General features: G+C 38.5%; 1 long non-coding RNA gene and 1 pseudogene across 1 annotated transcript; one reads left to right on the top strand and one right to left on the bottom strand.

Moving 5' to 3' along the window:
- The first annotated feature begins 404 nt into the window (after positions 1-404).
- LOC128014993 (arf-GAP with Rho-GAP domain, ANK repeat and PH domain-containing protein 1-like) lies at positions 405-24279 on the top strand (annotated as a pseudogene).
- Positions 11869-12577, bottom strand: LOC128011844 (uncharacterized). The gene is made up of 2 exons (XR_008182662.1): positions 12541-12577; positions 11869-12122 (listed from the first exon to the last, which is right to left on the bottom strand). It is a non-coding gene; the product is annotated as an uncharacterized LOC128011844 (long non-coding RNA).
- Positions 24280-24951: the final 672 nt, after the last annotated feature.

Consider the following 24951-nt stretch of genomic DNA (forward strand, 5'->3'; position numbering starts at 1 on the left):
CCACATGCTCTCAACGCAAAAGCCTACTGGCGCTCTTGATTCTTTAGCTCCGCCCACACGTCACGCCTCCAGCCGGTCGTGTTTTTCCGGGAAAAATCGGTACAGACTATCTTTCTCTTATGAATATAATAAAACTAAAGACTTTTTGGAGTTATGAAGGAAGCAGTACTACTCTATAGGTACTCAAGATTAACAGGATATTGAGTGAAAAAGAGCATTTCACCCCCCCTTTAATTGAGACATCCAATATTCAAACAATCATCAAATTGATCAGTCTATTGATTATTGCTATAGTCACATCATACTTTTGATTAAAATAATACAACATAATAAAGTAACAGTGGCTGGGACAGACGTTTAGTATCTTCTTCACTTAAAGTGAAAATTTACTAAGTGATCGTTAGATGACGGCAAAGGTAATTAGGGACAAGTACATTTCCAAATTGTCTGTATATGTACCCCTTCCATATATATACTATATGTATCCCTTTTGTCTTTGTATTTATTTGTTGTCTGTATGGTTTAAAGGTTGCAGTGGAGCATTGTTCACTATGTTCGTTATGAGTCTTTATTGTCCTTTTTGCAGATCCTGTGAAACATGTTGTTCCACTATGGCTGGATAGAAAGGATATAAACTTGATTTGACAATCCTGTGTAACACACCTTGTGTGTCTCTCTGCGACAGGAAGTATACTCTAAAAGGATGGTGTCTCTGGGATCTGTTGATAAGGTGGTCAGTGTCGGAGACTCGCGATTTGAGCTCCACAATCAGAGCCGGACTTTCCTGTTTCGAGCAGAAAGTACTCGTGCGTATTTGTCCCTCTATTTTTTCAGACCTTGCAAATGTCTACTATACATATCTGTTTTTTACATTCAGGCTATGAATCATTTACATACATTTTTATTTATTTTATTTATTTTTATTTACAGAGGAAAGAAATGACTGGGTGTGTTGTATTGAAAAGATTCTGAGTGATCGCAAACATAGTCTGGAGCCCCGAAATCTGTTCTTTAGGAGCGGAAGTGTGAATATTTATCATGAGAGCTACATGGAGATGCTGGTGCCATGCACCAAAGTCTACACACTTGTCAGCAAGGACAAACTGTTCCTCTTCAGGAGCCACGAGGTGTGAGTCTGAATGTGAATGGATGCCTCTCTAAATGTTTTGGTGGGTTTATTTGATAGATTATAGGTATTGTGTATAGGAATATTTTCAGGGTTTAGGCATCACTGAACTAAACATGCGAATGGCCAGCGTGAGAGATGGAGAAAGCAAGCGCTCTTTCACACTCACCACTCCATACAGAGCATTCAGGTAAACACTGCAGCTTTTCACATTTTGCACAAAAAACTAGAAGGCACTAGTTCAAGAGTGTTATATTTATATACTATAATAGCATTTATTAATATTTTGAATTGGCTTTTATTTCTATAATATTGGTATTTATTTTAAAGTTTGTATAGCCTGAATGCACTGAGTCACTTTGGATAAAAGTGTATGTATGTAATGTAAAATGTAATATTTTTTTATTTTTATATAGCTTTTTATTTTAGTCATAGTTATTAGTACTTCAACTTAAACTTACTTATTTAAAAAAAAAACATTTAATTTGATTTTAATTCAGCTTTATTTCAATTACCGAACACAATCTAAACCTAACCACAAACTAAAACCAGTTGTAGGTTTAGTTAACAATAATAACAGTATTGTGAAGCTCTAATCAGATTGCCTGATCACAGGGGCTGTATATATTGTTTTATAGTGTCAATTCACTAACCAGTCCGACAATCTTTTCCTGTCCAAGTGGGCAGCTCTGGGCTCAATACATAATGTGGACCAAGAGCAGAAATAAAATAATTTATAGATTTTTTTAAATTTAAACAAGCGAACAGCCATCTTAAATTAGTTTTATGGATGTTTAGACATATTTCCTGTAAAGCTGATTAGGAGTATGATTTTTCCAGTTTTTGGTTTTATTTTGTTGTGGAAAAAATGCAGTGTCAAATGTTTCTTCAAGCAGATTCACTGAACTACACCAGTCACAAACAATGTGCTTTCCATAATTATCAAGGTCTTTCAGGACCATACACTTGAAAACTATACTTTAAACTTCCTACATTAATGAAAAACACATGTACCAGCCCCCCAGTTGCATTTGTATGTTTTTCTCTCTTTCTCTCTCTGTAGTTTTATGGTGGTTTCAGAGAGTGAGAAGCAGAGATGGTGTGAGGTGCTTAAAGAGTGTATAAGTCTCGCTCTGTCATGTGATGGGTTGTGTGAGAACATTTTGCGTGTGCCATCAAACCGTTTGTGTGCGGACTGCAGCTCTTCTATGCCAGAATGGGCTTCAATCAACCAGTGTGTTCTGCTGTGTGAAAAATGTGCAGGTACATACACTGAAACACTTACACTAATATTAACAAATGGCTGTTGTTGTATGTAATGTATATATGTAAATATTTGTGTGATAACAGGTGCACACAGAAGTCTGGGCCAGAACGTGTCAAAGGTTCGCAGTTTGAAGCTGGATGAACGAGTGTGGACTGATGATCTCATCAGGGTACAATGAATATAATGCATCCCGATCGTTGTGTTGCTTCAGTTACATCTGAGAGTTATATTTATGCTTTGCAGTTGCCATTGTGCCTTTCTCTTTCTGGATGATGCATGAGAATCTCATTGTGTGTTGCCAGGTTTTTCTACTGCTGGGTAATGGCAAAGCAAATCAGTTCTGGGGAGTGAATATTCCCCCGAGTGAGAGTCTTTGTGCGAGCACAAACAGCGAGCAACGTCTAGAACACATCAGATCAAAATACAAAGATGGGAAATATTGCAGATACCACACACTCTATGGCCAACAGGAGGCGCTCAACAGAGTTAGTCAATTCAATACAAATGGCAAATAAATAACAGTGAATGCAAAACAAATGAAGGTTGTTCTCTCATATTTGGTTGCTTTGGGTTTCCTAGGCTTTTTGTTCAGCGGTGCAGTCTGGTGATTTGTTTGAGACTCTCTCGCTGCTGAATTGTGGGGCAGATATCAGCTGCAACACTGGTATCCCAGAATACCCTACTCCACTGTCTCTGGCCAAACGCAGTGGCCAAACAGTACAGGCGGAGCTACTTATGCAGAATTTGAACTCAGGTGCACAAATAAACTTACAAAACCCCAATGTATATGTGTTTAGATACACAGGTTCACACTCATCTTGATTTGTTGTTCATCAGAGTCATTTACATCAGTGGATAAAGATGTGTCCCTTCGATCACAGTCTGGCTATCTTTTTAAGACCGCCTCATCAACTAGACCGATCACAGACCACAAAACCAAAGCAGATATGTGGAGTTTAAAATTACACTTTTATATTGTCAAAAGTCTAATTTTATTTGTGTTTTGAGATAAAATGTTCCTTGTACTATGCAAGAACCATGATTCAAATTAAAAGTGGATTTTACCACTAATAAAACAAATATAAAAGTCATGCTATAGGCTTTATTGGCATTCATCTGTATTCATGGCAAATTCTAATGTTTTTCAATTAGAAATAAATGAGTAACAATAAGTATTTTAGTTGTTTTGTTGGAGAGTCTTGTGTCTGTATGTGTGTGAACCTCATTGTGGTGAATACTGTAGATTTCTCTCAGCATTGGTGTTGCCTTGGTGATGGAATGTTTAGCTACTTTAAGAGTGAACAGAGTCACAACAAGTGTGGTGGCATGAAGACCAGTGAAATCATCTGCCTGTCTGTCAACAGCCCAGGGAAACATGGGTAATAAACTCTGACCTTCAATCCTAATTTTTACCACATTAATTCTGAAATGCCATATTAACCATGTCCTCTCTAATTGGCTGGCAGCTATGAGCACACATTTGAGCTGTACTCTGAGGAGGGGAGAGTCTTCCTGTTCGGAACTGATGATGGCAGCGTCTTCAAGAACTGGATACGGGCTATTGCCATGGTCATCAACCTTTTTATCATTTGAAGGGAAAACAAATGCTTTAGATTAGAGCAGGGGTGTCAAACTCAATTCCTAGAGGGCTGGAGCCCTGCAGTTTGGTTCCAGCCTTGCTCCAACACACATACCATGTAGTTTTTTAAATAAGCCTGAAAGACTTGACCAGTTGGATGAGGTGTGTTTAATTAGGGTTGAATCTAAACACTGGCCCTCAAGGGGGTGCTAAGTTATCAGTTTTGCCATTACAGGAATAAATAACATTTATAATATTACTATATTACTATAAATAACACATTATAATAGTACTTAAACCACAATACTTTAGTAATCATTTGTAATATTGCTGTTTTACTGTACTTTTTAATTAAATAATTTTGTGAGCATAAGTGACATGTTTGTATCAAAAGCATAAAAAAGTTGTTTTTTATTTCTAAATATTCATCTCAGCCTTCCTTGCGTTATTCTGTAAAGATGGAATGATATTTATTTACTATATTGGAGTTAGAGACAAATACACTGAGCCACTTCTCTCCCTTCCTCCTCTTCCCTCCATTCAGGCTGTGCTTCCTCCTGCACTGTCTGATGTGTGTGGAACCTGTGATCGTCTTGTGTGGTACTTGTGTGGAGAGGTGGACCTCTGCATTTGCTGGCTGACCGGAGGCTTCATTTTGTGGGCATTCAGCAGAGATCTGGTGCTGGAGATCAGCCACTGTCACAACAGCAACTCACTGATCTGGGTGTCCCCGTGACTATTGACCGCTGCCTGGACCATATAACACGTTATGGTATACAAACACACATTGACATCTGAGCAACTCTAAAACTAGACGGTAGTTCTTATCCTACTTTGAATTTTTATGGTACTCCATCAATTTGAATCGATTATAAGTAAGAGTATGTAGTTATTGATAGAAGACATCCCAAACTTCTGAAATGTCTGCTTTGTCAGTGTTCAGCACATGTCTGATGAGAATCAGATGACTGCAAGAAGCCTTGGTATCGTATTGCGTCCAACACTTTTTCAGACAGATGGACCGGATGTCACAGGATCTGAGGTGGTGGAGGAACAGATCCAAAACTACTGCAGCATATTTAATGTGAGTCTGTCTTTAATATCCATATTAACTACTACCTTTAAAACAAATGCAATTATTCCAAACTATGTCTTAATTATTAATAATATCGTCATTAGTATAGGTTTATCAAAGTGTATTTGGGCATGTTGATCAACCAGTAAAATGTATATGTATTTGTAGAGTTATTGGAACAGATTTTGCTGTAAAAATCATCATATCCATACACAGAGAAAAGAAGCTACAGCAGCATTGTCATAATGAATGAGAAAACTGACCATGGATCAAAAACAGCCATTCATGGGGAATCATCAGTTGTAAAAACAAGCAAACAATAAACATTATTCATCTGTCCATCCATTCTGATAAGATGTCCTGATTCACGTGTATACTGGTGCCTCAAACTACATTCATGCATGGAGAGGAGCAAGGATGAACTACAATCAAAATAGTCTTTTGGATTCACGCTGACGTATAGACCAGCTGATGTGCTAAGGAATTAATAAATATAAATTAAGAATACTGATCAAATGCTGTTGATAAACTGTTGATAAAAATGATGACTGAGATGAAGCTTCTGTTGCAGGTCTCAGAGTCTGACCTTCAGAGGCAGCTTAACATGATATCGGACATCCTGAAGAAACACAACTCCCAGGTCAGAGTTCACAATTTACAACATTACATTAAGAGCTTTTTCTGAATGCTGTTTTGCCATACATAATGAAATATCTAAAGAATGTTGAAGGTTCATTAGTGAATAGTCCAGAAACACTGAAAAGTTGTTAATGAATTACTTGAACTGTTTTGTTTTGCTGGTATTTGACATTAACGGCTGACTTTATTACATTTCAGACACCCTTGAGTCGAGCTCCATCCAGCAACAATTGTGCTGTTTACCTGGAGAACAAAGATGAGGTGACAGAGGTGCTTGTTCAGGTGGATATTTAATATATTAACTCATAATCTTAAATGTCAACCCAGTCTCACGGCAGTTCGTCATTGAGGACACGAAATTTAATCTATTGAATCGTCTTGTGGGCTCTTCTCAGTTAATGTAAGATCTTGTAGATGAAGATTTTCTTTGTGTGTACTGTGTGTGATAGATTACAGTGGATATGACGGTAGTGAAGTTGGTTTCTGTGGTTTTGGAGCAGGCCAGAATTCAGCAGGCCTGTGAAGAGTTCTGGAGCTGCTATGAAGTTTTAGCGAAAGAGGCCATGGGTGAGATTATTTGTATTTTAGTTGTTTTTTCTGATGTATTTGTTTATTCATTCTAAGTGCCATGATGATTTGCTTTACTTGTATTAACGCTGCTTTAGTTCTGTTAAGAGACAAAATTAAAATACAAACTTTGTCATGAAACTGGCCAATAACTAATTGTCTGCTTTTGGTGCAATAGAATAATGAACCTATGACAATGATTTTAATTCCTTCATGATTCATCTTTGTCCATCATTCTTGTTTAAATTAACATTTTAACCTAGACATTATTTAGTTTTTACCTAATATTCTGTAGTACAAAAGCATGGTGTCATGTTCAAAATGAATAGTATAGGCAAATTCACACTGCACCAACAGACGCAGGTCATAAAGGGCAACAAGAACAGGTTCAGTGTGGTACTCATGTTGCCATCTGTTGCGGTTGTTGTTTTTGCCAACTGAACAAGTTGAATCTATGTTTCTCGTGTCATGGACAGTCTGAGTATTGACGCAATGTAAGCCGTTGGCTGTTGGTGTAGTGTGAATTAGCCTTATGCAGAGCTTGTCTGTTGAATGTGACTCTGAATGTGATTTCTGTGGCTATTCGATGTACTGTCAGTTGGTTGAATGTATTCTGATTTGTTTTATAATAGAGAGGACTTTGCATTACCAGGAAAGAGTGCTGCCAATGTATTTCTCACTTAGTAGTTTCTTTCACCTGCTGATCAAGAGGAATCATTATATCGTCAGCATCAAGAGGTACCTGGGTATGTTTCTTCATGCAAACACCAATTCACAGTGTCTTTGAAAATCCATTCAGTCATCCCAATTAATGAGAATGGCGAAAATGTATGAACATTTAATTCTAAAAAACACAGAAAATACAAATAAATTCAAAAATGTTTTTGTTTTTTGAGAATACTTTTTAATCTTAAATTCAATTATTGGCACTAATACTAATCCCAAACATTTAGCCATATACATTTGGCTCAGAAAAGGTTATTAGTACACTAGTTGTTTGCCTATTTGTGTGTGTGCAGAGAATATAGGGAATCTGTGTAAAAGTTGACCCTTGCATGTTTGTGAGGTTAAAAATGAAAGTAGCAAAAGCTTCCACAGTCGTCACTGTGAGCTTTCTGGCACCTCCTTCAGACTTCACAAGGAACTGCAGGTGTGTACGTGTGTGTAGCTGGTGTAGGATCATATGACTGACTAAGCAGCATAATACATTTGAAAAGGTTTCTGTCCTTTCAGGGTTCTCGGTGTGAGAGGGAATATCCTGTCAAAGAGCTCAAGCTCTATCATGGTTGCCGGAGCAAACTGCATCCACCCACACCGTAATGAACTGAGAGCAACTTAACACTACCTCTACTTAAGAGCTTACTCTCACTTATAAGCAAGGATGCAAACTGACAGGACATGGTTATGTGCCAACACATTACTAAGAATGGTTGTAATAGCTGCACTTCCTGACCACAGCAGCAGTCGAACATGTGACACAATGTCATGACTGATAATGAAACAATGGTTGAATTCAGAACAACACTAGCATAATACGCTTACTATTTCTTCTATATAAAGATATTTTAATAAAAGTAAAGGTTGTATGCTATTTTGAATTTAGCAAATATTAGGCAGCTTTTTTCTCAATAAATGCTTTTCGTCTTTCTTTTTTTAAAAGATGCAAATATATAACACTATATAGTAGTCAACATTTGAAGTGGATCATAACCTTTCATCAAAGTTGTCCTAAAACCCCAAAATGCGAACTTTTTTGATCCACAATATTAAATACTGTTTTATTAAATAATAAATTAAAAATTAAATTAAATAATATTTATTATAAATTTTTCACCCCTCATGAATTTGCATCCTTGTCTAAACATATTAAAGCAATATATACCTTTAACATACATTTACAGAGATACAATTTGTGGCGTGTAAAATTTCTTTCATTTTCGTTACAGATGGGGACTAACACTGGTTCATGACAAGCAGCAGTGGTGAGTCAGGATGGCCGTGGTTTCCTATTTCCAGTGATGGTCCCTCACCAGTTTCTCTCTATTTCTCTTATCTGGCACACTCAGTTCTGTTCATGCAGCTCTCTCTTGATGAACTGATGATCTACATGTGTGCGGTGTGCTAGATAAATCCGACATACAAAATGTGCAGAGCAGTGGGGCAGCACTACCAGAATTGAGAACCACAGGGTTATTCTGAGACTTGTTATTTCACTTGGACCCTTTTGAATTTTGTGAGCACTCAGAAAAGTAATCATAGTTGCGTAAACTTTTACATAAAATATGTATATTTGTTTGTGTTTATTTGCTTAAATAGCAACAGAAAGACTCCTCAATAGTGTTTTCAAGACTTTCAAAATGAGAACAATATAGAGAGAGATAACGGCAATCAGAAGAACAAACAACATTTATTATACAATGCTGATGACCATTGACATGTCATAATGGTCCATAGATTTGTAACCACCTTGCGGCATTGATATATCAATAGCAGATTCTAAAGCATATACATTTAGTCTCCCTTAATCTTGAACAGTTACAACACAAGTATTTCCTTTTTAATTATTTAGACGACATATCAAGCAATATGTCTTATTTCTCAAAATCTTATTTCTGAAAAGCAGTATTTTTTCTTAAAAAACACCCCCAGATAATAATCAGGCCCAAATTGACCTTGTAGCAATGTTTTCATTCTCTTTGAGAGCATAATTTTGCAGATGATAGGAATTATTACATTTATTTGCAGTCTTTGTTCTGACTTGCAGCCTTGTTTTATTATCATAAACCCTATTGAGATGGTAATTATTCCTCATGGGGACATAAGCTATTTTAAAGCTTTACAGAGTTAGTCTATGATTTTTTTTTGCTATCCAAAGTTGTCGGAAAAGGGAAGTCATGGCTTAATGGTTAGAAAGTTTGACTCCCAACCCTAAGTTTGTGGGTTTGAGTCTTAGACCAGCAATACCCAGACTGAGGTGCCCTTGAGCAAGGCACCGAACCCCCAACTGCTCCCTGCTCCAATGACTGCCCACTGCTCCGGGTGTGTGTTCACGGTGTGTGTGTGTTCACTGCTGTGTGTGTGCACTTTGGAAGGGTTAAATGCAGAACATGAATTCTGAGTATGGGTCACCATACTTGGCTGAATGTTACGTCACTTTCACTTTTCAAATTAAGAATGTCTGTGTTTTACAGTGGCGGAGAGAGCTCAATGCGCTGCAACTTAAGAAAACACATGAAAATTGAAAAAACACCAGCAAATGAAGAAAACATCTTCATCAGTTTAACAACACAAGTGTTGCAAATCCTCACAACACATGCAAATAACGAAGGCCGCTGCAAATCTTCACAACACATGCAAATTAAGAAATGCAATACATTAAAATTTAATATTAATTGATCTTAAAATTATTCCTATTTTATATTGAATTAGAACAGTATATGTAAAATTCACTTTAAAGAAGTTTTTGTTAATTGATTTTTTTAATTTTTGTAGAGATAATCCATGGAAAGTTGAACATTTCTGCCACCTGTTGGCAAACGCTTTAAAAATGTAAATGACATGATATTCCCTCTATAACCAGTAGATTGCAGCATAGGATCCCTTATTTGGCTCATTTGTCATTTTTCACTCCCTAATATAGTCCTTTTCACGTGTCATGCTTTCAGATTTATATTTAGACATTCTAAAAATGTCTATTATAACATTTAAAAGCCACTGTAAACAATAACATTTTAAATTTTTGCACTAGCACTTTTTGTACTGATGTATGAATTAGCAACTCATTTACACGAATCACACAAAAATTTCCTATTTTTCATTCCAAAAAGCAATTTTCGTCGAAAGGTATAGTCTACATTCCTGTTAACAATCTTCTCTGTTTCTCTCAAATATAAACCCAAGGCTCATACACAAACAAAGATTTTTTTTTGTGAACTAAATGGTTGATCACCTTACCCTCTCAAGCAACAACGTTATTGATTGTCTTAAAGGGATAGTTCACCCAAAAGTGGAAATTACCCCACGATTTACTCACCCTCAAGACATCCTAGGGGTATATGACTTTCGTCTTTAAGGCGAATCCAATCTGAGTTATATATAAAAACATTCTGGCTTTCCAAGCTTTATAATGGCAGTTAATGGGTGTTATTTTTAAGTCCAAAAGAAAGTGGCATCCAACCATCATAAAAAGTGTTATTCCCCAGCCGGCATTTCAACGTTGATTCAACGTTGAAACAACGTCAGGTACCATGGTTGAAACAACGTTGAATAACCTTTCGATTTTGCAAATTGGATCAACGTTGAAATCACGACGTTGATTCACCGTTGAAATCGTGACGTTGATGTACGGTTGAAATCACGACGCTGATTCACCGTTGAAATCCCGACGTTGAATCAACGTTGAATAACCTTTCGATTTTGCAAATTGGATCAACGTTGAAATCACGACGTTGATTCACCGTTGAAATCGTGACGTTGATGTACGGTTGAAATCACGACGCTGATTCACCGTTGAAATCCCGACGTTGAATCAACGTTGAATAACCTTTCGATTTTGCAAATTGGATCAACGTTGAAATCACGACGTGGATTCACCGTTGAAATCGCAACGCTGTTTCACCGTCTTACCTGCATTACGGGTGAATTAGGGTCGTGCTGCAGACCTGGGATGAAAGCTGAATGAGGTGTTGATTTTGAAAAGTGAATCAGCGTTGATAACACGACGTTGTTTCCCCGTCGTACCTTGCACTGTGTATCCTAGTGGGCATTTAGATCAACACGGTACATGCAAGGCTAAAAATCTAATGACTGGCAGCAATGGCTTTACAAACAACTTCAATAAACTACCACATGCTCAAAATTGTCAAACAGCAGTTTAATTTTGGAAACATACTGTATAAAACAGATGAAAATAACCCCACACTTTATTATGCAGTATGCATGGAGGTAATGCTCAAAACAGGTAGGAGAACAATCCAAATACAATAATATTTAAAGGTTTTTGTGAAATAATTTGGCACATAAATGCATATTTTTTTGCAGCACTTACAAGACAAACCCTTGTACCTTTATGACTGAAACCAGTGGATCTTTTATTTTGGTGGAAACCTACAGTTTGTCAAAAACATGTTTTAGTAATGTGTCTCATTACAAGAGTTGTGTACATTTGTGCAGTGAAAATGTGTTGAACAGTTCGAGAAGGGAACCTTCCACCAGTTGATTTCTAATGGGAACCCCCCCGGACTGTGTCTTCTTTACCGTGGGGAATGCAGAATGAGATTTCTACCGCAGGGCACTCTAAAATGTTAGAACCAGCAGCCTTAGTGTATACAGTGTGGTTGTGCTTCGGGTGATCCTTGAAAGTGTCCCAGCGCTAGGTCCATTCTGACGCCGTCCCCTCCACTCTCTCCCACTTGTGCACTTTCTGTACCGTCCTGTATAAACATTTACATTTAATCATTTAACAGACGATTTTATCCAAAGCGACTTACAAATGAGAAGAACAGAAGCAGTCAGGTGTACAAGCGAACAACAACAGGATACAAGTGCCATGACAAGTCTCAGTTAGTCTAGTACAGAACGCATAGCCAGGTTTTTTTTTTATATATATATATATATATATATATATATATATATATATATATATAAAAGACAAGAAAAGAAGGAAAAGTGCTAGCATTAGTTGGTTAAGTTCTGGTGAAAAAGATGAGTCTTAAGATGTTTCTTGAAAATGAGTAAAGACTCAGTTCGGATTGAGATTGGGAGGTCATTCCACCAGCTGGACACGGTCCAGGAAAAGGTCCTTGAGAGTGATTATGAACCTCTTTGGGATGGCACCACAAGGCGTCGTTCACTTGCAGAGTGCAAACTTCTGGAGGGCACATAAGATTTAACCAGTGAGTTTAGGTATGTTCACAATGTTTCACAATAACTTTGATATTGTGAAATATATTTAACTGAAAACTGAATGCAAAATAAATCACACAATATTTTCACTTTACAGTTCAGTAACAGTGAGGTTGGAAACAAAGTGGACAACACTATTCATTAAACACTTATTTAATGTATTCAGATGAAAATGTACAATATTAAATTATTCACAAGCAGTGTTTTCAGAGCCCCCAGTTACACTGTTTTAATCAAAACACTAGTAATACAGTGTAGTAAAACAAGTCAAATCAAATTCAGTACATTTTTATTAAACTAAGCACAATCAAAACCTATCACAAAAGGTCAAAGCATCTCTAGCAGAAGTGACAGTGCAATGTAGCAGATGAACAATTTCTTACCAATGATTCAAGAACAAGCTGGATCCTCGATGACTCTACAAGGGGAAAGAAGAAATGGTTTACTGAAAAGTTCTTAAAAAGCAGGATTTCATATTATACCATTTCTTTAAACCACTGGTTCTCAAACATTTTATACCAAGTACCACTTCAGAAAATATTTGTTATTAAATATTAAGTTGCACCATAATGACCAACATTACATTTCAGCAGCGTAGTAGGCCAAACTATTCAGCTACAGGTCTACAGTTAAAAAATGAGGCAGTTTTATTCTAATAAGAATATTAATTGTTGTCAGACACTTTACCATGGTAAATACAGTTTGAACATTAACACTACAACTGTGCTTATACACAGGTAAATGAAAAAAAAAAAGTTTAAATTAAAATGTAATTTTAAATGTAATTATGTAACAAAAGTTGCAAAACTGTACTGTACTTTAACTGTAACATACTTAAATGTGCAAAAAAAAAAAAAACTTACTCAAAGATTAAGTTAAAATATATTAACATTAATTAGTTTAATTTAGTGATTCACCTGCATAACAACTAGAGGGGGCCTGACACTTTGAGAACCATGGCTTTAAACAATCCTTTTTTTTTTTTTTCATTAATTCATTAAAATTATATTATTTAAATACCGACATTTGCACTTATATGTTGCAGAAAACACTTTGAAACTATTATAAGAATACAAACATATATAACACACCTAATGCATGGGATTCATATCAGGAAAAAATTGGAAAATCTCTAAAAGACAGACATTAACACATAACTCACCAGTTACACATTAGGTGAGCATCTAACTTGATCATCTGTGATAAAGCAATGCAAAAATAGACACACGGGTATTTATTTATCTGCAGGTTACATGTCCTTTAAACTACCCATTTGTAAACTCTGGTAATACTTTACTATTTTCAAAAGATAATAAAGATAAAGTTAGCGATTTTCTTACCTCATTTTGACAGGATGTTTTCAGGACCTCGCAGAACACCTGACCCTTCTTGTGTTCACAGTTTTTGTTCTCCATTGACATGTCACGACTCAAATTCGCTCAAAATAAATAAAAAATGTACAGGCAAATATGAAATAATTCGGGACCGACCGAGCAGTCAGTTATAACGAGCAGCAGCTCACAGTTAGCCGCCTCACTCACAGAAAGACGACAATAACGGTCATATTTTTAAATGTAGAAAAGCGCGAACCGATTCATTGTCCAGTTTCCTGAATGACAGCCAGATTAACCAATCATGATAGAAGTAATCAAATAAAACTACCAATGGGAGTTGTTTCAGTGTGATAAAGCAGCGAAATGTATAGTTTTATTGTTGTTAATGATGATAATATTTAACATATACCTTTAGATTTTAGAATAGGTATCATGACTAAAATATTTTTAAATGCTATTAAAATAGTAATTAATTTAAATAATTTAATATAAATAATTTAAAAGCTTGTTAACCTTTTTCTACCATTTAGCATTAAACATTTTTAACGTTGTTTCATTAAAAAACATTACTATTAAGCTCATTCTGATTCATTCTGAAAACAACTGACCTTATTTCAACCATATTTCAACGTTGAAAGTTGGTCATGTGCTGGAAGTTTTTCAACAGTTCATCTTTAAACGTTGAATCAACGTTGTTTCAACGTTGAAACCACAACTGACCTTATTTCAACCATATTTCAACATTGAAAGTTGGTCATGTGCTGGATGTTTTTCAACCATTCAGCTTTAAACGTTGAATCAACGTTGTTTCAACGTTGAAACCACAACTGACCTTATTTCAACCATATTTCAACGTTGAAGGTCGGTCATGTGCCGGCTGGGTCAGCATGGTGAGTCATCTCCTCTATTGAAATACATTCAAACAAAACAGCCTCTGGTCTTCTTCCCTACGTACCGCCAAAGTGGCAGCATCAGCATTAGCTGTTGCCAGTGGCGTAACGAGCCAACACTGGGCCCTTAAGCAGGATTATCAAGGCGTGACCCTCTACTACAACACGTGATGACGCTACGAGCACCAAAAAAAAAAACTGCTGGTGTCAGCGCACCATAATAACACATTGTTACTGTTACTGTCACTGCTATATACACATAGGCATAGGTCCAAATACATAAAAAAGATGCTCACTTACATTATATCTGCATTTTCCGAGCTTTCCTCTGTGCGAAGTTGTCGATCATATCCTTAAGGTCCAGATTGCGTGCACGGGCATTCTCAAATGACAGTATGGCAAGTCCAGAGAGACGACTCTGTCCCATTGAGCTCCTGAGATAGCTTTTTATCAGTTTTAGTTTTGAAAAAGAATGCTCTGCAGAGGCCACTGTCACTGGGATGGTCAGAAAAATCATGAAAGCAGTGCAAACCACTTTTGTGTTTATAATTTGACGACTCCATGTCTGTCTCAAGTTCAACATTTTTTTACTGTTTTGCACGCAATGCCATGTTCAGCCGGGGATTCCCCAGTTCCAATTAGAAACAAATTATACCAAATTCATTATTGTTCATTTCAAACATTTATTTAATTTTCAGTCAAATATGCTGTTATCATTATTTATTCAAATCAATTTGCAAAAAAATTAAATGCCATCAATATGGCAATATGGTGGCAGAGGTGTCAATATGGATGCCTGCAACCCAGGGGCTGGTGCTTTTAAACGGTCTCGTCTAAAACCAGAGATCTATGGGACGACTGATGGCAAAGTAATAGTGGAGGATGAGTTACTAAACTTCCTTGCTGTGAAAATTAAGACCCTAAGCCAGGATGAGATTGTCTTATTGGCTACAAACACGTTTGATTCTGAGGCAATTGAAGCCTCCAAAAAAGTTTTGTTTGAGCTCTGTCCGGGAACCTCGCAGAGATGTGTTGCATACAAAGGGCAGCACAAAGATGCCAACAACATAAAACTCTGCCTTAAAGTACTGAATGAATGCGGGTCTAATATCCCTAGATTTGTTTCCTATTACTTGGATGAGCTCCCTCTCGAGTCTAGATGTCTCCTGTTTGCTTCGGAGAATGGAGCAGCTTTGTGCTGAAGTGGCAGCTTTAAAACACATAAGACCAAAATAGTGAGTGTTTTTGCAACAAAATTTTCTCCAGAACTTGATGCTGATACACTTGCTGATTATCTTAAAAGTAAACTCAACAGAGAGGTCACCTGTCAAAAAATAGATAATGCACGTAGCAGGGTTGGCTCTTTTAAAGTGACTGCTGAATGTAATGATATTGGTGAAATGTACACTCCTGAGCTCTGGCCAGAAGGAGCTCTAATAAGGCGTTTTTATGAGCCACGTAAGGCCAGTGTTGTTGGTTTTTGTCGTGTGCCGTCCGAAAGGGAGGTAAATGGGCACTCTGGTGTTGACCCGTCGGCATGAAAATGTCAATTCGGGTACTGTCTTACAACTGCCGTGGCCTGCGCCTGGGACAGAGTGCAGGGGATAAAGCTCGACGTTCTGTGGTGGACAGTTTGCTTGCCGAATGTGACATCTTATGTTTGCAAGAGACTTTTATTGCTAAACAAGATTTAGAGAAACTGAACACTCTTAATGAAAAGTCAACGACTGATCTTAGCAAGGCTATAGTCAGAGGCAGAATCCCAGGTGGGGTGGCTGTGCTCTGGGATAAAAAGCTTGATGCTGTGATAAAACCGATCAGGCTTGATGTTAACTGGTGTATTGGTATACAATATACTTATAAATGTAATAATTTTGTTATTTTAAATGTTTACACTCCATATGAGTCTAGTGAGAATGAGGTTGAATATTTAAATAGACTGGCTTTTATAAATGCTTTTATTCAAGACAATAGCATCTGCAGTGTATATGTTGTTGGGGATATGAATGCTGATATCAATGACAGTAACTCATTATTTGCTAAGCATCTGATCTGCTTCAGTGAAGATAATAACTTCACTTTATCAAGTAGAGTACTGTTGCCTGCAGACAGTTATACATACATAAGTGAAGCCTGGCACTCAACATCATGGCTTGACCATTGTTTTAGTACAGCTGATGGGCATGCAGCCATAGAGAATATGGGTATTAAGTATGGGGTCACAATAACAGATCATATACCTTTGGCCCTCACAATTAACATTGAAGAATTACCATCTACAGTCAGCAACAACAATGCTATTGTTGGTAATGTGAGTACTAAATTAGACTGGTCAACTCTTTCTGAAGAGGATCTTTTGGCTTATTATACTAATACAGACCATTATCTAAAGCCCCTTTCACACTGCACGTCGGACCCGCAATATTCCCGTAACATTGCCTGGTCGCCTTCTGTTTGAAAGCAACCACGTCCCGGAATTGATTACCGAATCGAACCCGGGTCGGGGACATAGTAACATTGCGGTAATCGATCCGGAACGAGCGCTGTGTGAACAAAAGCCAGATCTAATTCGGTATCGAAGTGATGACGCGCGTTATCGCGCGACTCTTTTACCGGCTGTTTTGAAGGAAGATCAACATTCGCGACGAAAACACATGTGCAAACTGTAATGAAGCAGAGATCAGTTAGTTCCTCACTTTCCGCGCTGACGCAGAGATCGTTTGCTTGCTTCAGTTAAAGTATAACGTGCCAAGCGTTGTCGACTCGTACATTACACGTCACGCGCTGATGTCACGTGTCGTTACGGGATCTTCAGGGGTTGTGTGTGAAAGCACGCACATATACCGGGTCATCACTGGCTGTGTGAAAGTGCCAAATCTAGCGACCAGGGAACAATTACAGGAACACTTTACCGCTGTATTTGCCGGAATGGCAGTGTGAAAGGGGCTTAAGTAATGTTTATCTGCCCAGAGAAGCTATTATGTGTAAGGATGTCAACTGTCAGATTGAGGAGCACAAGAGTAATCTATGTGTCATGTATGATGATGTTGTGGCTGCTCTGTTGGAGGGTGGTAAACCTCTTCAAAAACACAGGAGAAACGGCCTATAATATTAGACCAGGATGGAATGAGCATGTAGCACCATATCACACTGAAGCTCGGGAAGCTTACAGGCTTTGGGCCCTGGCTGGGAGACCTAGGCAGGGCCCTGAGCTTGAGAATAAAAAGCTTGCCAATGCCAGATATAAGTATGCTGTTCGTTTTATATCTAGAAATGAGCAAGCCATGAGGGCTGACTCTATGGCCAGTAAAATGATGAGCAACAATATTAGTACTGACTTTTGGAAGGAGGTGAGGTCCCTCAATAACTGTAAATCTTCCCTTCCTTGTACGGTTGAAGAAGTCTCCGGAGAAGATAATGTTGTTGAAATATGGAGACAGCACTATAGCTCCCTCTTTAATTGTTTAAAACATGATCCTCACGTGGAGGAATCTGCTATCAGTAATGAATCAATAAGTATTCTGACACATGAGGTATTTGGTGCCATATGGAAATTACCTAACAATAAAGCATGTGGTATGGATTCAATAACTGCAGAGCATCTGAAAAATGCCAGTCTTAGGCTTGCTTCCCTCTTAGCAATCAACTTTACTGGTTTGTTGATCCATGGCGTACTTCCAGATTCAATGCTATCTATTCTGCTTGTCCCAGTTATTAAGGACAAAGCTGGAAAAGTTGGCTTCCTGGATAATTATAGACCTATAGCATTGGCCAGTATTTTATCCAAGGTAATGGAAAGAATCCTCCTTGATAGAGTGAGTGGGTATCTCTTCCCTGGATAATCAGTTTGGATTTAAGCCAAACCATGGCACAGACATGTGTATTTATGCTCTTAAGGAAATAGTGAATTTGTTTAAGTCTAAAAATTCCACTATTCTCATGTGTTTTATTGATGCCTCCAAAGCATTTGATCGCGTGAATCACAAACAGCTTTTTATTAAGCTAAAGCAAAGGGGAGTCCCTGGGTATATTGTGAGGGTTCTTGCCTATTGGTATGCCCACCAGCAGATGCATATCAAATGGGGGGGGGGGGGGGGGGGTAGCATGTCCGTCCCCTTTAGAGTGTCCAATGGTGTTAGGCAGGGAGGAATCTTGTCCCCTGTCTTATTTAATTTATATATGGATGAACTGTCAAGGAGACTTAATGGTTGCAACACTGGCTGTATGATTGGTGGCATGCTGGTGAATCATCTTATGTATGCAGATGACCTTGTTTCTTTTAGTCCGAGTAGTGCTGGGCAGCAGGAGCTTCTTAATATATGCTCTGATTATGGGGTGGAATTTGACATAAAATACAATTCCAGCAAAAGTGCTGTTTTAATATGCAGAACGAAACAGGATAAATTGCTTGTGTTCATGCTAGCCAATAATTGTCTTGAGGTCTGCAAAAAGATTAAATACCTTGGTCATTGTATTGCAGATGATAAGAATGATGATGATGACATATACAGACAGTGTTATAAGTTATATGCACAGGCAAACACCATAGCACGTAAGTTTAGTTACTGTTCTACTCGAGTTAAAGTGGCTCTGTTCAAAGCTTACTGTAAACCTCTCTATACAGCCCATCTGTGGTCTTCTTACAAAAAATCTACCATGCAGAAGTTACAAGTTGCCGACAATGATGCAATGAGAATTTTACTCAAGGTTCCCAGAGGAGGGAGTGCTAGTCAGATGTTTGTATCTGTAGGAGTAACCACACTGAAAGCACTTTTAAGAAATTTGATGTTTAAATTTATGCAACGTCTGGATGAGTCTACTAACAGTATCATGGTGGCACTCTCAAATCCCTTAGTGAGTTGCTACAGGTACACATCCAGACTGAGAGTGCATTGGCTGAAATGTCTGTATGTATTTTAATTATTGTATTTGCTTTTTTTTTCTTCTTTTTTTCTTACTGATTGTTGTTGTTTGTTTTGTTTGTTTTGTGTCTGTCCTGTCTTGCGTGGCTTTTGGACATGAGTCTGGCAAATAAACTGAGAATAAACTAAAAGTAGTCAAATGTGATACGGGGACCCGGCTGTCAATCAAAATCTTCTAGTAATGCGGGCGGGCCCCTGATTGGTCCGGGGCCGTAAGCAACCGTTACCCTGCTTACCGATAGTTACGCCTGTGGCTGTTGCGCTTTTTTTTTCGGCTAAAGGTTTCAAGCTTGCCATCGAGTGGCTTTGGTAAGCTCCAGTGAGAAGTGTCTAACATGGAGATACAGAGGAGAGAGCAAAACACCGGTCAAGAATTAGAAGTACAAAATAAGGATTTGTAAAGAAAAATGTCAGAGGATTTTGATAGAAAACAAGAGGATACTGTTTTTGAGCATTCACTCTAAAGTATGTTGCGAAGCATTTGCAGTTGGAAATCCTCCACATCTCCAAAATCTTGAAACCCTACAGGATAACGCGAGGCTGGATAATTATTGTTAATTATGCAAATCACATGCAAATACTGTCAAGCCTGTGGGAAGTATGTAATACACTGGGAAAGTGAAGTGAAGTGAAGTGAAGTGAAGTGACATTCAGCCAAGTATGGTGACCCATACTCAGAATTTGTGCTCTGCATTTAACCCATCCGAAATGCACACACACAGAGCAGTGAACACACACACACACACTGTGAGCACACACCCGGAGCAGTGGGCAGCCATTTATGCTGCGGCGTCCGGGGAGCAGTTGGGGGTTCGATGCCTTGCTCAAGGGCACCTAAGTCATGGTATTGAAGGTGGAGAGAGAGCTGTTCATGCACTCCCCACACCCACAATTCCGTCCGGCCCGAGACTAGAACTCACAACCCTTCGATTGGGAGTCCAACCCTCTAACCATTAGGCCACGACTTCCCCCGGCACTGAGGAGTTCGCCAGACCCCCAGGAGAAGTTTGCCAGGGTCCTAGCGAAAGCTTTTAAGGAGCTTAACCTTATCTGGGATTCTCCAGAGGAAAATGCCAGGAGTAAGCTTGACTCTTGGTACTTCCAGTCGAGTCAACACCTGGCTCCCTCAAGGAGGAAGGTCCCGTTCTTCCCGGATGTCCACAAGCAGCTGGGGAAGTCTTGGTCTGGACCCCAGTCGGCACACATCCACCGCTCCACTCAGGCCATCTTCTCCCACATGGACAGGGCAGAGGCCCACGGCTATGTGTGCATACCCCCCGTTGAGAAGACCATCGCCGTGCATCTGTGTCCTTGCTCGGCCACGTCTGCTTTCTAAGACTTGCAGATTGACCACCCACCTCACTGACTATGCCCCCCCCCCCCCCCCCGGTAAATGTGGAATCTGCTGCATGCGATGGCAATGCTGCAGGTCTTTCAATCTATGCTTCTGCAGTCCCTGTACAGTGGTGACATGGATGCGGAAATCATGAAAGACCTGCATGTGGTTACAGACTTCACACTGATGGCGACAAAGCACTCTGCTCAAGCCATCAGTCATTCCATGGGCTTCATGATAGTCCTTCTCAGGATTTTATGGATGACCCTAAATGACTTGAAGGACTCAGAATGTAAGACATTGTTCAACACTCCGATCACTCCTTCCAGCCTCTTTGGTGATGCCATGGAATTGGTTATCGAGAGCTTCTCTAAGGAGTAGAAGCATGCAAAAGCAATGAGTCACCTGATTCCCCGGCGCACATTCCAATGCACTATTTAGATCACGCTCCTCTTCTGTGCCCATCTCTCAGAACGGCTAAGCAGGCCACTGCATCCTTCATGGCTCTGTCATCAATATAAGCCAGATGTTTGCTGCAAACAGTGGACGGGGCCCGGGAAAAGGTGCCATGGACAGAGGAGGAGCCCCCGCTGTGACACCGGACCACCCTCGGCTGCCAAGCCTTCATCCTGTATCATGTCCTGTATCATGTTTGTTCAATAAAAACACAAACAACCTCACAAAAAGAGCTGTTTTCTTTTCATCATATTGATATGGCATTACTCACCCTGCCTCACAGCACAGAGCCGCTATCTGTGACTGTTACGGCCTCCCAGTGCTGTCCTCAATGGGCCATTTCCCCACCAGCATGTTTAGCCTGGCCGGTGCTGGGCACCAGTCTATGAAAGTCTACGAACTTCATTGCCAGTGATAGCACCCGGAGAGATTTGGTCCTAGTTCCTAGACCAACTTCAGTCTTGTAGTGGAGTCTCAGAGCAGGTTGCAAATAAACCTCTTGGAACTGAAAGAAGTGTACTTAGTTATTTTTGCCGTCTCACTCCCCACTGAGTGGAGACACTCATGACATTGTGCTGGCTGAGATCCAGACTTTATGCATTCTCTGGTATTATGCAAAACAAGGGAAGAGAGCCTGGAGCTGTGGAGTCTTCATGTATGGCTACATCAGTGGTCCTAGAGGGGCTAAGCACCCTGCTTCCACATGTGCTTGACACACTAAATGAGTCTCATGCACCTTCTACTAGGCGTCTGTATGCTCTTGAGGAGCAGAAGCATGTAAAAGCAATGAGTTAAATGGTGCGTAAAATGGTCCTGTGATGGAGATATTGACCCCGCAAGCTGTCTGGTCTCGGTTAGACTACATTTTCTGAAGCACAGGCTAGATAACGGGAGTATTGCCTTCAAAGCTAAAAGTTTATGAGGCCGCTATTCCTTCGTTTTGTGGGTTTTGTTCTCTGGTTGCTGGGCAATCAATCAAGAGGCACATGCTGGTGGTCAGATTTCACACCAACCAGAGCAAGAACAAGAGCATGCCCATCAACTTGCTTAATTTGGGTTACAGAAGTACAAAATTTATGTCAATATTGTTTTTGTTCCCGTTTTGTTTATGTCGATGTCACAGCTTGCAGATGATTGCTACACTAAAGTGCCCTGGGCACTCTACTGGAAACTCAAGTGGTACAGCTGTGTCTGTCTTTTATAAATCTGAAAAAAAAAAAAACTAAAGACTCTTCTAAGATATGGATGTAATATTCCAATATAGCAGGGGCGTTTCCTGCATATTGACAAGGGAGGCAGTGAGTTTGGTGGGGGTGGGTGGGGAATGGGGTCAATTGAGAATAAATGGGGGGAAATCACATGAGAGAAGACAATGCCTCCATCAAAATATTTTTGGATATGACTGGTTATGCTTTGCTGTGATTGGTTCATGCTATAATTCCCACCTCTTGTGTTCATGTGTTCCTCCTTCCATGTTTGCGAATCTGAATGAACAATATAATGTTGTTAATGGGAAGACTCATTTAAAAAAGTAAACAAACAACTCATACACTTAGATATAATCACTTTGTTACATCAAAATAAGACTTAAGATGTCCCGAAAACATGATCTGTGGAGTTAATAATGAGTAATCAGCTTGGTGAAATTTAAAGTAAATCTGTGTCTGTGACCAGTATTTGCTGAGCTTTGATGACTGAAAATTTAACCATTAAAAAGAATATATCACTCCCTCCAGGAAATAAATGAGCCCGTGGTTCTGGTTACTGATGGATTTATTTCACTTGTCATCCTTCTCTCCGCCATCTTATTAATCGTCAATGAATTCCACCGTCAAACTACAGTATGACAATGTAAAAGAAACACGTTCACATAAACCATAAAGAAATAAATGCAAATACACTCTGGAAATACAAACATAATACACATACCTCGCTGGCTGCATATAACCAAGAGGGAATAAGTTCACTTGAAAAATACCTGATTCAAAAAACAAAACAGAAAAACATCTTCTTTACTTCTTTGCTCAAACACTAGTAACTCTTATATTCACACACGGAGAATAACCTTTTCAAAATGTATATTCTTTTTCCTGTTGCACCGTAAAAAAGTGTTCGCGTGCAACGCAATTGTACTTTAGTTCCTAGTTAACAAACACTCAATATTCATGAGTAGATGAAACAAATATAACAAAACATGTAAAATAACAGAAACAATATGCATGGCAGTTATAGAATAGCTGAATATGAGTTCACAAATAAAATATATTGTTTAAATTGTTACTGCCTTTAGTTATCATCTCCTCATTTCAGAAACACCACTGCACACCACTGCTCTATAGGTACTCAAGATTAAAATGAGATTGGCAGGAACTGTGTGTGTCATGTCCACTTTAACTAGCTATCCTTGAATTTAACTCAATTTTACCACATCTGCATGTCACTGCCAATCTTACTTTGTCCCTGGATATGTTTCTTTAAGGTATCTCTGCTGCGAGAATGAGGATGAGTTGACTGAATGGACAACCACATTTTACAGCATCCAGGTATCATCTGTCACACAATTTTGAATTATTAATTTGTAAAATTCTAATTAAATATGCATTGTACAGCATGTAACATTTTTAAAATGCATTTTTATAAATGAACAAACTTAAAGTTTTAATCTTATTCATAGTATGATGGTGACATCTGGCCCTCCTGGTGAAATAACCTCAAAGCAGCTGATGGGTTGGATAGCAGCAATTTCTTCTGAGGGAAGAAACTAAAATTAAAAAATATAAAAAGTGACTTGAAAGTGTTTTCAAACAAACTGTGCCAAGCTCAGATTATGAATTATTACTAGCAGCACACTGACCTCTTGCATTATGTGAAATGTCACAATGAAATTCCTCTTTAATTCTTGTATCTTTGGCATCAATTGCTCTTAATTATACCCTTGTTTTGTCCATTATTCTGAATGTTATTTACTGTATGCTGAGTTAAATGCATAGTCAGTGTTGGGCAGTAGCGTCGATACAAGCTGCGAAGCTACTAGTTTAACTACATTTCTCAGTAGCTTGGTCGTAGCTTCGCTACTTTCTGAATCAAATAGCTTTTCAGTAGCGAAGCTCCCTTTTTTTTTTACCAAGTAGTGCGGTAGCTTCCACACAAGCTACATTTTCGCAAGCATTTCTGAAGCTCAAACTCAAATCGGGAAATACAACTGCTAAGATCGCTGATCCTGGATCAGTAGTGACGCGACAGCGCTACTTCATCTTGTTCGTGTTTACGGTGGATATGCAAAAAATATTTGATGAAATGATGGCATAGGATGAGGTCGGAGAACAGTTAATCCCGAGGAGTGAGTCGCCGTTGCCGTACCTCAACAAGTACATGACACTGACCGAGATAACAAAGAGAAAATATGTTTTCAGATGCTTCTTGTAAAAATTATCAGGGTCCCCCTTAAGAAAGGAAAATATATTTACCAATATATTTCTTAAAATATATTGTGATATATTGTAATATATTATTTTCCTTTTTATTTCTAATATTTTATATATTTGAATACATTTAATAATATATTGATGACACATATATTATATAATATATTGCAAAATATACAAATGATTGCCGCTTTCAATATATTGCATTATATTGGAAAAAATAAATATATATAAGAATATATGCCTAATATATTACATGATATATGTGTCATGTGTCTGCTCAATTGAGCACCTTCCTACATAAAAATGATCTGTATGAAGAATTTCAGTCAGGTTTTAGGCCCCACCATAGCACAGAAACTGCACTTGTTAAAATTACAAATGACCTGCTCCTTGCGTCAGACCAAGGCTGCATCTCATTTCTAGTCTTA

The sequence above is a fragment of the Carassius gibelio genome, chromosome A5 (genome assembly GCF_023724105.1).
Source record: "Carassius gibelio isolate Cgi1373 ecotype wild population from Czech Republic chromosome A5, carGib1.2-hapl.c, whole genome shotgun sequence".
In the NCBI taxonomy this organism is placed as follows: domain Eukaryota; kingdom Metazoa; phylum Chordata; class Actinopteri; order Cypriniformes; family Cyprinidae; genus Carassius; species Carassius gibelio.